Raw genomic sequence first — 13,884 nt, forward strand, 5'->3', positions numbered from 1 at the left:
TAATTAGGTGCTTAAGGACTAGACTATAGTAATACCTATTTTCAGTGCCTAGTTTTTAACTTTATTGTTGACAATTTAGGTGTGTGTAGTAATGATAGAATGTGTGATCAGCACTACTTAAGTATTCTCTAAATATCCTGTTTACTTTCAAAAATAACTATTAAATTAATAACTTTTTACTGTGTATCATTTGTGACACTTAGAACCAAAGATAATTGCTTCAGTGGTAACCAAACCAAAAAAAAATTTGCAAGGACCTTTTGCAAGATAGTAGTAATATGTATAGTTTGTGTGGTTAATGTGTTTAGTGAAAAGTGGGGAAACCTTATGTAGGCATAAAGCTTGCTAACAACTTTGATTTGCAAATCACTTCAAAACTTTTTGTATAATTCAAAACTAAAAATGGATTTGTGTGTGTGCATGTGAACTAAAACAAAAAAGTTTTAACCATTGTGTTGTTGACACATTTGAAATGCCCCATACATAAATGTTACATACATACATGTGACTAGTGCAGGAGTGTAATCAGTTTTATAGTACACGTGTGTGTTATTTAACATGAAGTCAATAAAACATTTTCTGGCTAAGCTTAATCCAACAGCATGCATGTTTCTATGCTGTTACCTTTTAGGTAAATGTTAAACATTATACATAATTAAACACAACAGTACAATTTTCTGCACAAAATGATTTTGATATCAGCTGACTGAAACATTAAGCCAATTATGATGTTTCTCAAATTTTACTCTACACTGCAGTCTCTCATTTCTTGGTTGAGTGTAATGTAAGATATTTATACAATTTGTTGCTACAACCAGATATGTTTTTACTGAAAATGTTTGCATTTTAGTAGTCTAAAAAATACATAAAGAAATTATGAAAAATTATAGAACAGAACTGTGGAAACTTGTGATCAGAAGTTAAAATTCCTATAATTTAACATTGAAATCCAGTGTTGCTGTTGGTTGTGATATTTTATATAATATTAAGAATATTTGTCCCTGTAGTCTACAAAAATCAATTAAGGTTTTTAAAATATTGAAATTATAGAATGTAGTTATTAGTTGGCTAGGTATTTGCAAGCAGCAAGGATGTGTGATCATTTTCCTTCAAATAGTTAAATAGTGACTTTAAATATTAAATTATAAGCTGATCATAATCAATAATCATGTTTATGTTTTTCCAGTATTAACATGCAAACGTTTTCCCGTGACCATCACACATCAAGCAAACGGGAAATTGTCCTGGAAATATTCTTTAATTATGGTTAATAGATGTTATTATTAAAACTTTTTTTCTTGTTTTTTACTTATGGATAGAGACTCATCAACATCTCATTTTTTTGGCTGAAATTAACTGTTTCATTAAGTGAATATTCTGTTATTTTAATTTTAAATAGCTGTCTTTCTGATTATGAAAGTTGTATTTCTAGTAAAATAATATACTTCTGCAAAAGCTTGTCACTACTAACTGGTATGTGGACTGTGAATAACATGCTCCATTAGACTGCGTACCAGAATTTCATTTTTATTGGACTGTGTAAAAGTTGGAATTGTTTTTTATATTCTGTTTAATGGATCATCACTGCTTTATATTGAATTTATGAAAGTATTACATATACTATTAGTTATTTCAAGGAAAGTTTCCTCTATTAAAAAATAAGTGTAAGTACGGTAATGCAGAACTGATTCAATAGGTCTGTGATAAAAAAAAATTAATGTAATTTAACAATGCAGTAATGCAAGGGCTCATTTGGTGGAAATCTGTAGGAAATTATAAATACCTACTTAGGAATAATAATGCATTTATATTTTTGTGGCCATATTTGGAAGTTTAGTCATAAACATTTTACTGTTATAACACTTTTGTTGGTTAATTGTTTTAGCTTACAAATAACTATAAATATTTCACATTAAAGTTATTGAAGGAATTTGATATTTAGTTCCTTAACACTTCAGATATCAATATTTAAATCTTTTTGTTGTCATCTGAATGCCGAACATTAACCATTATAACTAATAATTATTTGCATACGGTAATGAATTTACAACAGTGTAATAGGTTTTGGTTAGCAAATGTTAATAACCAAATTATCAACTGTTACTAATATCACTTATTGTTCCTTATTATTTTACTGCAGTATCCTATACCAGTATTTGCAACTTGATAACATTTAATTTTTAAATTATATTACATATGTTTAGTTACCAGCCAAACAGATCAAGAGTCCTTTAAAGTTTGATACCATACATAACAAAATGCATCCTTGTAATACTAGACATAAAAACAACACTGTGATTCACAGGACAGATAATGTTACTCATGTAATGAGGGTGAGTTTGATCCCAAGCCCCGTTAAGACTCAAAATTGTGAGCACTATTCTAATATTGGATTATATTTACCTTTACCGTGTCACTTTAAGTTGCTATCAGGGGTCCACTACTACGTAGGATTGTTGTCGTGCAAGAATTATTGTCAAATAAATTAATATTTTTACTGAAAGCTGCAATTTTATGAGTGCCTGATAGGTTAGCAACATTGGTAATGTTTTCACTTAGTCTGTATTTTAAACTGCAATGTGGTACTTCTGTTTGTGATGGTAGTCTGCAAAGTTTGATAGTTATATGTTTGAATATGAACAAAATTACTAAAAGAATGGAATTGAATCTTGTTATACACTTTCCAACAGTAGAATTATAGAGCCACTGCAAAGTCCTGTGGTTGCATACATCATGATCAACAAATGGCCTCCAGCTTACGTCCATGCATTTAGAAGTCACAGCGAGTGCACTTAATACTTCTGCTGGTGTTGCCCTTCTTGTTTCTGTGCACATCTAAATAAGATCACCTAAAGGTTAGACCCTATAGCCCTGCAAATTTTTTTCCATAAAAGATCCAATCATAGGAATGATTTTAGTTTTCGTTTATACACTCAGAGTGACACTATTGAAACTGATTATACATTTTTACTAGAACAAACAGTGCAGGAAGTGATTTCTTCTATTATCCATGCTATTGCGTTGAAGCTGTTTCCTAATATGGAAATGCAGTATAAGTGAAGACAGAGTATACGTATTCTTACACTACAGGGTGCAGCGAGCCAAACCATTTACAATCACTTGGCTTAGGATAGCCACTGTCTGAGATGGGAAGCAGTCAGTAGAGCGAAAGTTATTCAACTGAAATGTGGGAGGAAAGACTGTGGGTCAAATGACTGTCTGTCAAATTACTTTTTGGTTAAATGACTGTTGGTCTAGTGCCTGTCATTAAACTGCCTGTTGCCAGAGTTAGGACATTTTCCAGCGAGGTATTTGGGTTGTCAGTGAAATAATTTTTGGTAAAATAACAGTCGATAAAACAACTGTCTGTCAAATGCCTGTCTGTAAAACAACTGTTAGTCAAATGACTGTCGGTAAAATCAACTATTGGTCAAATGACTGTAAAACAACTGTCGGTCAAATGACTTTTCAGCTAAACGTCTTTTCGCAAAATGACTGTCTGTATAATAACTTTCAGTCTACTGCTTGTCAATTAAATTACTTTCGGTGAAACAACTGTCAGTGTACTTCTGTCGGTCAAATGACATTGGGTCTACTGCAGCAGCCCCTCTAGTTAACTCGGCCCTTCCTAGATTGCTACACAAGTCTGTTCTCTTGGCGAGGCTATTATATAGTGAGTTTAAACAGAGTATCCTATTGAAGGCTAAGTATTTTTAAACAAACTTTACAAATGTGTTTTTAGCTATAGCTTGCTATAAAATTACTCCCAACATGTGGGAATCATGTGTGTTCACAACCACACAAAATTTTACTCTGACTTCGCCTGGGATTCATCATTTTATAGATAAAATATGAGGACTTTTTCATATTTGAACATCTATGTACTGAAACAAGACACTAAAAGGAATTTGAAAGTGTTCAGATTAGTTAGAATATGATATAAGTAACGTGATTATAGGTGACATGACCAAACTTAATTCGAAACAATACTTTTTTTTTTTCATTTTTACTTACGTCACCCAGTGATCTACAAGCATGTCAGCAGCCGCATGCTGGCCTAGCCTGCAGCTAGCTGCACGATCACAAGCCTACTGAGCTTCGATAAAAAAACCTCTGTTTTGCTGTGCGATGGTCCAAACCCACACGATAGCAGCAGTTAACTATACCACTACTTCTAATGCAGTACATGTTAGAGCCTGCGAATCTTGAACAAATAAACCATCTTCAACCATTTAAATTGGGTGTTTGTACTTTCCACTTGAAAATTTTACTACTCTACAGCTGAGTATCTGAATACAAATTAAATGTCTTTCCATAAAACCTTGTTTGTTAAAGTTCTTGAAATTTCTCTATTTTCCCAAAAATTAATGTAATGTTTATAGTACACTTAGTAATTACCATATTATTCTACAATCTCTATCGTATCTGTATTACTGTTTTAGCTATATGTCTTTAACTGATATTTTAATGTGTTTGATACCATCGTGAGAAATAGAGGAAAATAAACTAAATTAATAATCTGAGAACCATACAAACTGAGTAAGTAGTCAGATGCACTGGCCACTCAGCTAAGAAGCTAAGAAGATACAGTAAGTCCTCGGTTTACGTCGGGGTTACGTTCCTGAAAACCACGACGTAAATAGAAACGACGCAAAATGAGCCATGTTTCATGCCACCGGCCGGCCACGGCCCAAGGTCGGCTGGAAGCGCTGGCATACAGATGTGACAATGGGCAATTTTATCAGCAAATGACAACCGACAGCGTGGGAAACAAGTCCAACTAGTACTTCTCAGCTTTATAGAATGGTTATTTAACCAGCTGCTTTATTACCTTTATTGATTGAAATATAAAAACAGATATATAGTACATACTGTACGTAATATAAACGCATAATGCATTCAAAGTGTAAGGATACAAAGTGGTTTAGCGCTACACAGATTTTACTTTGAGTCATTCGTGGGAGAAAACAACTTTTCTTTTGGAGGCTGGTAAGAACAAAGTCAAAAGAAATGCATACATACAATAAAAGTACTATAAGTATGACAAACATTGAGAGCCCTTGATTTAAAATAATCACATGAAGTAATAAACACCTAAAAGAGGTTATACAATAGCGCGGCGCAATTCTTACAATTTACGTACGGGAATAATTCTAATAAAAATCAATGTAAAATATTTTTCATGAGAAACACTACTTTAAATTTACGTCGCAAACAATATAAATTATATCATTTTACGTAACATTTTAAATGAAAAAGCTCTGAATACACTACACATTGTGAATAGAATTCCAAAAAGGATGACGTGACAAGTTTGTCAATTTATTCCGAGTCACTTTGAACATTTTCCGATTCCTTTCCTACACACATGGAAGCTGTCGCCGCCTTTGATGGTAGTATTGCATCACCGCGCTGAGAGCAGCGGAGAGCAGGAATCGTCCCTCATGATGTATGATAAGATAAGGCGGTGAACGTGTAGCTTACGCTACATAGCATAAATTAACTACCGAAGAAACAAAGAATTATAAACAAATTATATACAGTGTTTGGGTTAAAATAAAGATTTACGGTCATTGTAAACGACGTTATTGTGAATCGGCGACAACTTAAATTGAAACATGAGTACTCAAACACTAGCGACGTTAATCCGAAACGACGTAAATCGGTGCGATGTAAATAGAGGACTTACTGTAACATCTTTCCCGCCTGTCTAACTAACAGTCACAGCAATCTGGAAGTTGTGAAATAAAGGGCATTGACGTAATCACAAAGTGTAGGCTTGCACCCAATCCCACTCGTACTGAGGTAACTATAGTATGAGCATTAGAAATTATATATTTAATACACTTAACTATTTTGAAATTTAAAAAATGATCAAAATTTGGTTACATAACTTTTGTCACAGAAATATATTTTGCAGCACAATGTATACAGATGTGTGTGTATATCATACTCAGTGTAAAGAAGAATTTTTTTTAGGGTAACTCAAATACAAAAAAATAATGTTTTATTTCAGAAATTTAAAGAACTAGTACAGTAAAATTTTGATAATCCAGCAAGTTCGGGACTTTGCTGTTTACGGATTACAAAAAATGCCAGATCAACGGATGGTATATCCCTTCATCAATAAATGCTAAGTTGTAGAGAAAATAAGTCTGCCATTTGGTGTTTGGCTGCAAAAATTCTTCAGCAGGAACATGAGGATGATCATTTCAACATAAACACAGGTCAAAACTAAATTTTTCTTTCAACCTATTTCCAGGCACTTTCGACTGCCACTTAAGTGCTTACTGTAAAAGAGTTTTTCAACCTTAGCTAAAAAAATTAGGTTCTTATTTTAAGTTCACTTAGTTGGTTTAAGCCCGTACATTCCTAGTTGGTGCCGGACCATCGGATTTTCCGGACCGTTGGATTCCGGACCGTCGGAAGTCTACTGTACATGAAAACTGAATGGGAGCTGGTACTTTTTTTTTAAAATCAGATGTAGGCAGTAATTTTTGTCTTATTTTGAATGTCAAGTTTGCAAAATTTGATCAAGAAGTACCAAAATTCCACTTTAAAAGGTGGGAAAGAGTGATGGAGGTCAAAAATAACATTTGTTACCTACCTATTGTAAAATAAACAAACCAATGGACTGAGCTATGTTTTAAAATTTATTATAACAAATAACTAGTATAAATATAATTTTTTTCAAATTATAGTCTTTAAAATGCAAAAATTAGTTTTTTAAAAACTTAAATGTATTGTTCAGTGGTGGGATTTGAATCCAGAATCTTGTAATTTGACACCATATATTTAACTACTGAGAGGCACTAAAAATTGCAGAGATACTGGGTTGTCATGTTGTGATCCCAGAATTACAACATATTTTTAAATTTGTATATCTTCTTATGACTATTTAAGTTCATAAAAATAGATATTCCAGGATAGTTTTGCTACCACAAAGATTTATTTGGTTCACTTACACACTCTGTGCATTGCCTGATGTTAACAAAAGAGAATATATACAGTTTAATGTTTCCACACGCCTGGACGATGTCCGCTCGTGGGTGTAGCAGAAATGCACATGCACATTAGACTTCATATAATTAAACTTCCGCTCATGGTGCATGTACACTTCATTGCATTTATGTTGCATACTAAAATTACACCCTCCGTGCACATGAAAAAGATGCTGAAACAGGGTTAACTGTTGTAATATATACAAATAATAAAAAGCTATCCAGACACTGAAACGGAGTTACCCCTTAAGCAAAAAACTACGTAGAGCTATGTATCTTATGCCAACTGTTTTTTTATTTATCTCTCTCCATAAAATAATGCCAATTTTTTAAGGGTTGTATCTAAGGATTCAGGAGGTTTTGGAATCCAAGCTGATCGATTCTTTCACTATAGAAGAAATTAAAAATTGCAAGTATTGTATAATTTTAATAGGGCCTATCAATCAATGCATCAATGTCTTTGAAAGGATTTTGATTTCATGTGAATAATCAAAAGTTTTTAGGGAAATCATGATTTTTTTTAATATTAGATATTTTTTCTTTTAATGTGAGTTATTGACTATGGATCCAGGCATTTAGCCAATCTATCAGGAGTTTCTTTTGAGTAATAAGGGTTTTATTCAATTAATTGTGGTTTGTCATTTGAAACATTAGGACTGACTTTTTCTAGATGAAAACAGTTCATAAAGTTAAGTGGAAGCTTTAATTCCCAAATTATTGAACACTGCAGTTTATACTTCACGGAAAAATTTTGTAGTTACAAGTGCTATTTCAATTGAATTACATTATTCTGAGTGTCATCTAGCAAAATTAAGCAACACAAATACTTTTTTGTCATAGTATACACTACAATAAATTTGGTTAAATATATTGTTACAATTTACCGCGGGGTTCATAAAGGATAGTCCAATTAAAGATTTTATCACTAAACAGTTTTATTGATGGCCACTACTTATTTCACTTACAAATAATCTTCTAAAATGGCAAATAATCAATTGCACTTTAAAATGTTGCTTCTCCAGTCACTCAGTTTCTTACAATCCACACACCTCGCTGGACGGCACCTCTGGCGCAACTCTCGCCGCAGCACCCCTCGTGGATCTCCGCCGCGGGACTCCGTTGCCGCACTCCCCCGCCGACGACGCACTTGCCTTCGCCGAGGATCCGCTCGACGCTTTGCTCGGAACTTAGCTCGGGACTCCGCCGCGCCCACGACAATATCGCCCGGAACTGAACTCTCTGCCCTGGAACCTTCATCCAGGGACTTCGCCGCTCTATCGCCCGGAAAATCCGCCGCGGGAAAACTCCCGACTCCACTCACTCACTCCCTGCCTTGGAACCTTTGTCCAAGGACTTCGCCACTTTGCCGCACCCGCGGCACTATCGCCCCGGAAACTCCGCCGCGGGAGAACTCCCGACTGAACTCCCACTGAACTCCCTCCCTGAGGCCGGCGTCCCCAGGCTTTCATATCAGCCCAGGCGCTTTCCAGAAATCACGAGCGGGGCTGGGGCCAGTCACGTCATTCCGCGCCGACCCGACGGCAAAAATCTCTCGAAACACGTGTCGGCGGCTCGCGTAACTCCGCAGCTGTTAGGTTTCGGATGTCAAACTAACAGCGCCGCGCGGGGAGCTGAGGGCTGGAGGGAGGGGAAGCGGCGACCCAGGTGCGCACGGCACATCTCATGTTGCGACGGCATGTGATGTCAGATGTCTGCACCTGCGCGTGACGCGGCCTTGCTCACGTTCGTAACAATATTTAAAAATAACATAGCCTACAATAATTCTAATTTTAATCTCTAACATACATTATGGTAGAACACACAAGTTAATTTATCTTGGGGCACTGTGGTATTTGAAATTATGATTGTATAAGCTATCACTATTAGCAGTGTATTCTTTTTCTTCATTTTGACTATTTAATGAGCATGTTTAAACTTGTTAGATAGCCTGATAATTTGTAATTGCAATTGAATAAACATCAATTTTAATTACATTTGTAGAACAATAAACAGGTTATTATATCCAAGTATATAACTCAATCATTTGATAAGCATTATCTCCAAGAGTACGGAATTTGATAGAATCAAAATCAAAGAATGAAATCCCAAATATGTTTATTGAAACTGAAATCTGTATATTTAAAAAAATTGACTCTATACTATTGTTTTATTTGCAAACAGCTAATTTAAATTATTGTGTACATTCAAAAATTTTACAAAATTAAGTTTTTTTTAATAGCCAGAAATTTTATTTGTGAAAAGTTATTTCCTGTGCATTATGCACTGCACATGTAAAGTAGGCTTTGTCAGTATGGACTGGAAAATGACAGAATTTTTAAAAGTTTTGTTTAATACTTACTAGCCGGAGTACCAGTGCTTTGCTACGGAAGTCAACAGGCAGAACAAACTCGCACTGCTCAAGTGCTCATTATGCATGCCCCTCCTCGAGGGTGCGCCACTGTCGTTGCAAAAGCCGTTGCCATGGGTACGCAGAAGGCACCAACGATGAAAAAGCCTGTAGCCATGGAAACAAAGAAAGCAGCATCAATGAAATAACGAAATTTCATCAAGAATTTTTAATTCTGCTTAAGGGGTGGTTTTCTTGAAATCTCACAGAGACAATGACCATTCACCTGTTTTGAAGGTCAAGTGGTACAAATTTCAAGAGATCGGAGCAAAACTGTAGATTTGTATAAGAAACAAACAAATGGAAACTCAAGGAATTTATTAGGAATTCTTTCAAATTCTTTTTTTTTAAATCTTATAATATTACAGCTCCGCCCGCGTGATATCTAGTGCAAGAGCCACTCAAAAATGACCCACCTCCCTTTAATATGAATGAACTTAAAATGGGAGCTCACCTTATATTTGTTGCACTTGGTTGTGAGCAAATGTGGTTTTATTGTTATATCTCTGGCTTCCATCATCATGGTGAGATAAAATGCATACCAGTTTTTTGAATTTAATCATAGTCTTTTAAACACACAAACTTTTATCAAAATCGGTCCAGTAGTTGTTGCGTCAACCTCAAACAAACAAACACACTTCTATTTAGGTTTATAATAGTATAATGTTCAATATGTATCTATTACATGAGCTTATGATCTCTAAACATTTATTTTATGGCATCACAAATATTAAAAAAAAAGTACCATTAAATAGTGTAAAATATTTAATGTATTCAAAATTCTTCTCGCACATTATTTCCCATGTTTCACAAAGTTGAAGACAGCAATGTGGGAAAAAATAAACAGTAGCAGATTTTACAAAAATATTTTATTTTGTTCTTACAAAGTCCTAATTTAGTTTTAAACTTTTAAAATCTTTCAACAGAGTTTTGGATCTTATGTTCCGTTGGTGTTCTTGCAGAGTATTTTGTGCATTGTTACTAACAAATGGTAACCACATAATGCTTCACCCTGAATATTGCTGCAAATATTGGGCTAGAATGCAAGTGATCAATAGTGCTACTATTTTTATTGTCTTCTTCATGGTTGCATGTGTACGGCAAAGCTGCTCATACTCTCAAGCTGAATCTCTTTGATTGAAATAAAAATCTAAATTGTAATTAATTATTTTGAGCGAAATCTGTTGATAAAAGCTAAGCCACTGAAATTACATGAGAGGTTGGTGAGAGGAGTGATGGTAAATAATAAGAAAGGTGCATGATAAAAAAGGGAAAAACTTGAAAACTCATTAATTTAAGAACAACTTCAAAGGATTAATTAATTATTACTAAATATTTAAACTTCAGATGTGTAGTCTATAGTAAATTACAAAAAAAAAAAAAATATATATATATATATATATATATATATATATATATATATATATATATATATATATATATATATATAACGTATAGTTGTGAAATAACAAGATAGCTGTTTTGCCATAAGCATTACATGTATCAGAAACCATATCCGTATGCTGTCACACTAAAATTGTAGAAATTGATATTAAAGGAAATGTCTAAGGGATATTCTACCCCACACAATAAAATTAAATTTGGATCAAGAAGAGGAATACAGAAGATCTCTTACACTTTATTGACAGGTTCATGCACAAAAAACGAGAGATGCTTAAAATTCTGTCCCCAAATTTACAGAATGGCAAAAAACAAAAGTCATGAAGAAACTGTTTAAGGTAACAGTTTCAATGATGGTAAAAATGAATTAAGAAGGAATTACAAGAAATCATCATCACAGAAGATACTGTTATAAAATAATTAAGTAATAAAACAAAATGTTAAGAGGAAGCTGAAAAGAGAACTGGTAAAAAATTATCAGAAGAATGCCAGAAACAACACAGTAATTCTCTGGAGATAGTTTGAGAGGATAAGAAAGCAAAATCAGGCCAACTAATAAGTTTAAATTATTGGAAAAACTGAGAAAAAAATGAAATGTAAAAATTAACAGATCTAATGGTATTTTATTCAGAAAATGTGTAATTTCATTCAGTTATAAATTCAGGTAATATTGGAATAACTACAAATACATATTTCATTCTTTCTACTTGCTGTCTGTTCAAAGGCAAGAGATGATGTGTTACAGAAGAAAAAGTGATAAAAATAGGGGAGGGCAGAATAAAATAAAGTTACACAGGTTTACCAAAAAAAATAAGATTCAAACTAATAAACACTATTTAAAATGCTTATATATAATGTAATTCCTAAAAAATGAAAGGATATTACTGTATGTTCACATGTCCACCTTCGGCATAAATGTTTTTAGAATTAATTAATTCATAAGCCATCCCCCAGTAAGCATGCATAAGACAGGGGCGTAAATATTCTACAAAATAAGTTAAATAGAATACTATATATGGCAAACTGCCACATTACAAGTTCCTAGACAGATTGTTATTGTACATATGGATCACGTAACTCTTGCAAAAAGACATGAGCATTATTTGTGTTTTGTTCGAGTCAGATTCTTACAGTTCATAAGAATAAAATTTAATTTAATTTTCATAAGTTGCTGTTAATTAGGCACTGAATTTAAAAAAAAATTATCAGAAAAATGTACATCAAAATATAAGGGATTGATTTGCTTGTGTTTGCTGTTAAATAATTTATACAATAGTATGCAATTATGAAGTTGTTTTTCCTTAATCTGATATTTATCATGTTGATCTAAGTATGTATTTTCCACTAACTGCATTAAAACATCTTGGAAAACTTACGATTTACTCCTTTTTTTTCCGAATGGGGGCTTATTACTTAATTGAACATAAAATTTTAATGTGTGTAGTCAAAAATCTTAACATAGAAACTTCATTGATTGGAACAATAAGTGATACAAATTTAACAATTTAATACACGCAAATTACTGAAAAAGGTTACTGAACCACACATTTATTTTGTTGTGTAGAAGTTTTTTTTTGATATTAGACTTACCATAACAATGAAGCAATAACTTTAATACCAAGTTAATACTTGCCAACATCTAACTAGACATATCACAGTTTTATTTATTTTTCTGTTAACTTGCAGTGCATTTTGCATTAAGCTTGGCTAGTTCTGGTTGTGGGAACAGATGTATTAATTTTCTGTATCATCTGCTTGTTTTGGTATTTTCTTTCAAAAAATGGGAAGACTGTACAGTACTTCTGCTTTCTCAAATGCAGTGTTTTGCTCTGGTGCTACTTTTGCCTATATTATGTTACTCATAGTGGTGACTTAATGTAAAATACTTTGTTACTCTCTCGTTATATTTAAATTATTTGTATAAAGTTTCTTTGTGTAAATTATGTGCCTGCTATTACTTTTGATAAATATGTATGTAATGTAGTCATTATAGCTACATTGTTCGCCAGCAGGCATAACTTTTGATGCTACTGTTTATAGAAGTACAATATTTTTGTATAAAATGCCTTCAATATTATGTACTGACAGTGTACGTGTAATGTTGCCTTTTATACGGAAGGATGCGGAAAGCACCCGTACGTTGAAGGACTGTATATACAATGATTCTGGTTTTAGTAATAAATTTTGAGCTACTATATATTTTATGGAGAGTTAATTATAATGTTTGTTAGATAATGAATTGGGAAGATCATGTTACTTCAAGATGTGTGTTTGAAGATTTTATCATGTTGACATATGGATAAATATGTATACAGTTGCAAAACTTCCAAAATTTTAGCTTGTTGAATTTACAATTAAGTTGGCATTGTTGCAATATTTTTGTATTTGATGTAGCACAGATCATTATAATAGTCTTTGAAATCACAGAAAAAACAGTGTGTATTTTTCTCAAAACTTACAATCACTGTATTGGTGATTTCTTCAAAGAGTCTGTGATGCTCTAGAAATATTTTTTTTTTTTAAAGAAAGCTTCGACAATTTCACATTTTTAGTTCCACTGTCATAATTTTTTTTATTAAAGCCACTGTAATACTAATTTATCAAGATTAATTGTTTTTTAACATAACAAAGTCTTTGTGTGTAAATGGTGCTACAAAATGGTTTTGCTTTGTGCAGACAAAAGAGTATTTGAAATTGTAATGCTTATTTGATGATGCTGCATCTAGTCTTTTATCATAACATGAGTGTGCTTGCAATGATATGTTTTATTTATCATGAAAATAAATACATCTTCAAAATGTCTTTTCAATTATTTTCTTTTGTACTTTAAGTAATAATTTTGCTTTGTAATTTGTTGTGTTGGTACTTAATATTTTGGGTTATCTATTTTATATATATTTTTGTGTATGTAAAAGAACTAAAAATTGTTGAAATGTTATTAAAATATGTGAAATTTGATTTGGTTTAACATACCATAGGTTTAGTTGTACATAGTGGGGTGTGTAAGTGTTGCTAAGAAATATTGATTTATTTTGAATATGGTCAGTAGTAAGTATAGAATCATGTTCAGATTGC

General features: G+C 32.9%; 1 protein-coding gene across 1 annotated transcript in view; it reads left to right on the top strand.

Moving 5' to 3' along the window:
- The window catches only part of LOC134529453 (coronin-1B), a 101,713-nt gene extending 88,102 nt beyond the window's left edge, over positions 1 to 13,611 (top strand). The window contains exon 9 of the mRNA XM_063363568.1: positions 1 to 13,611. This exon is cut by the window's left edge and continues 16,322 nt beyond it. The gene's annotated coding sequence lies outside the window, so the exon portion shown is untranslated.
- The last annotated feature ends 273 nt before the right edge of the window (positions 13,612 to 13,884 follow it).

This window comes from Bacillus rossius, chromosome 2 (genome assembly GCF_032445375.1).
Source record: "Bacillus rossius redtenbacheri isolate Brsri chromosome 2, Brsri_v3, whole genome shotgun sequence".
Taxonomy (NCBI): domain Eukaryota; kingdom Metazoa; phylum Arthropoda; class Insecta; order Phasmatodea; family Bacillidae; genus Bacillus; species Bacillus rossius.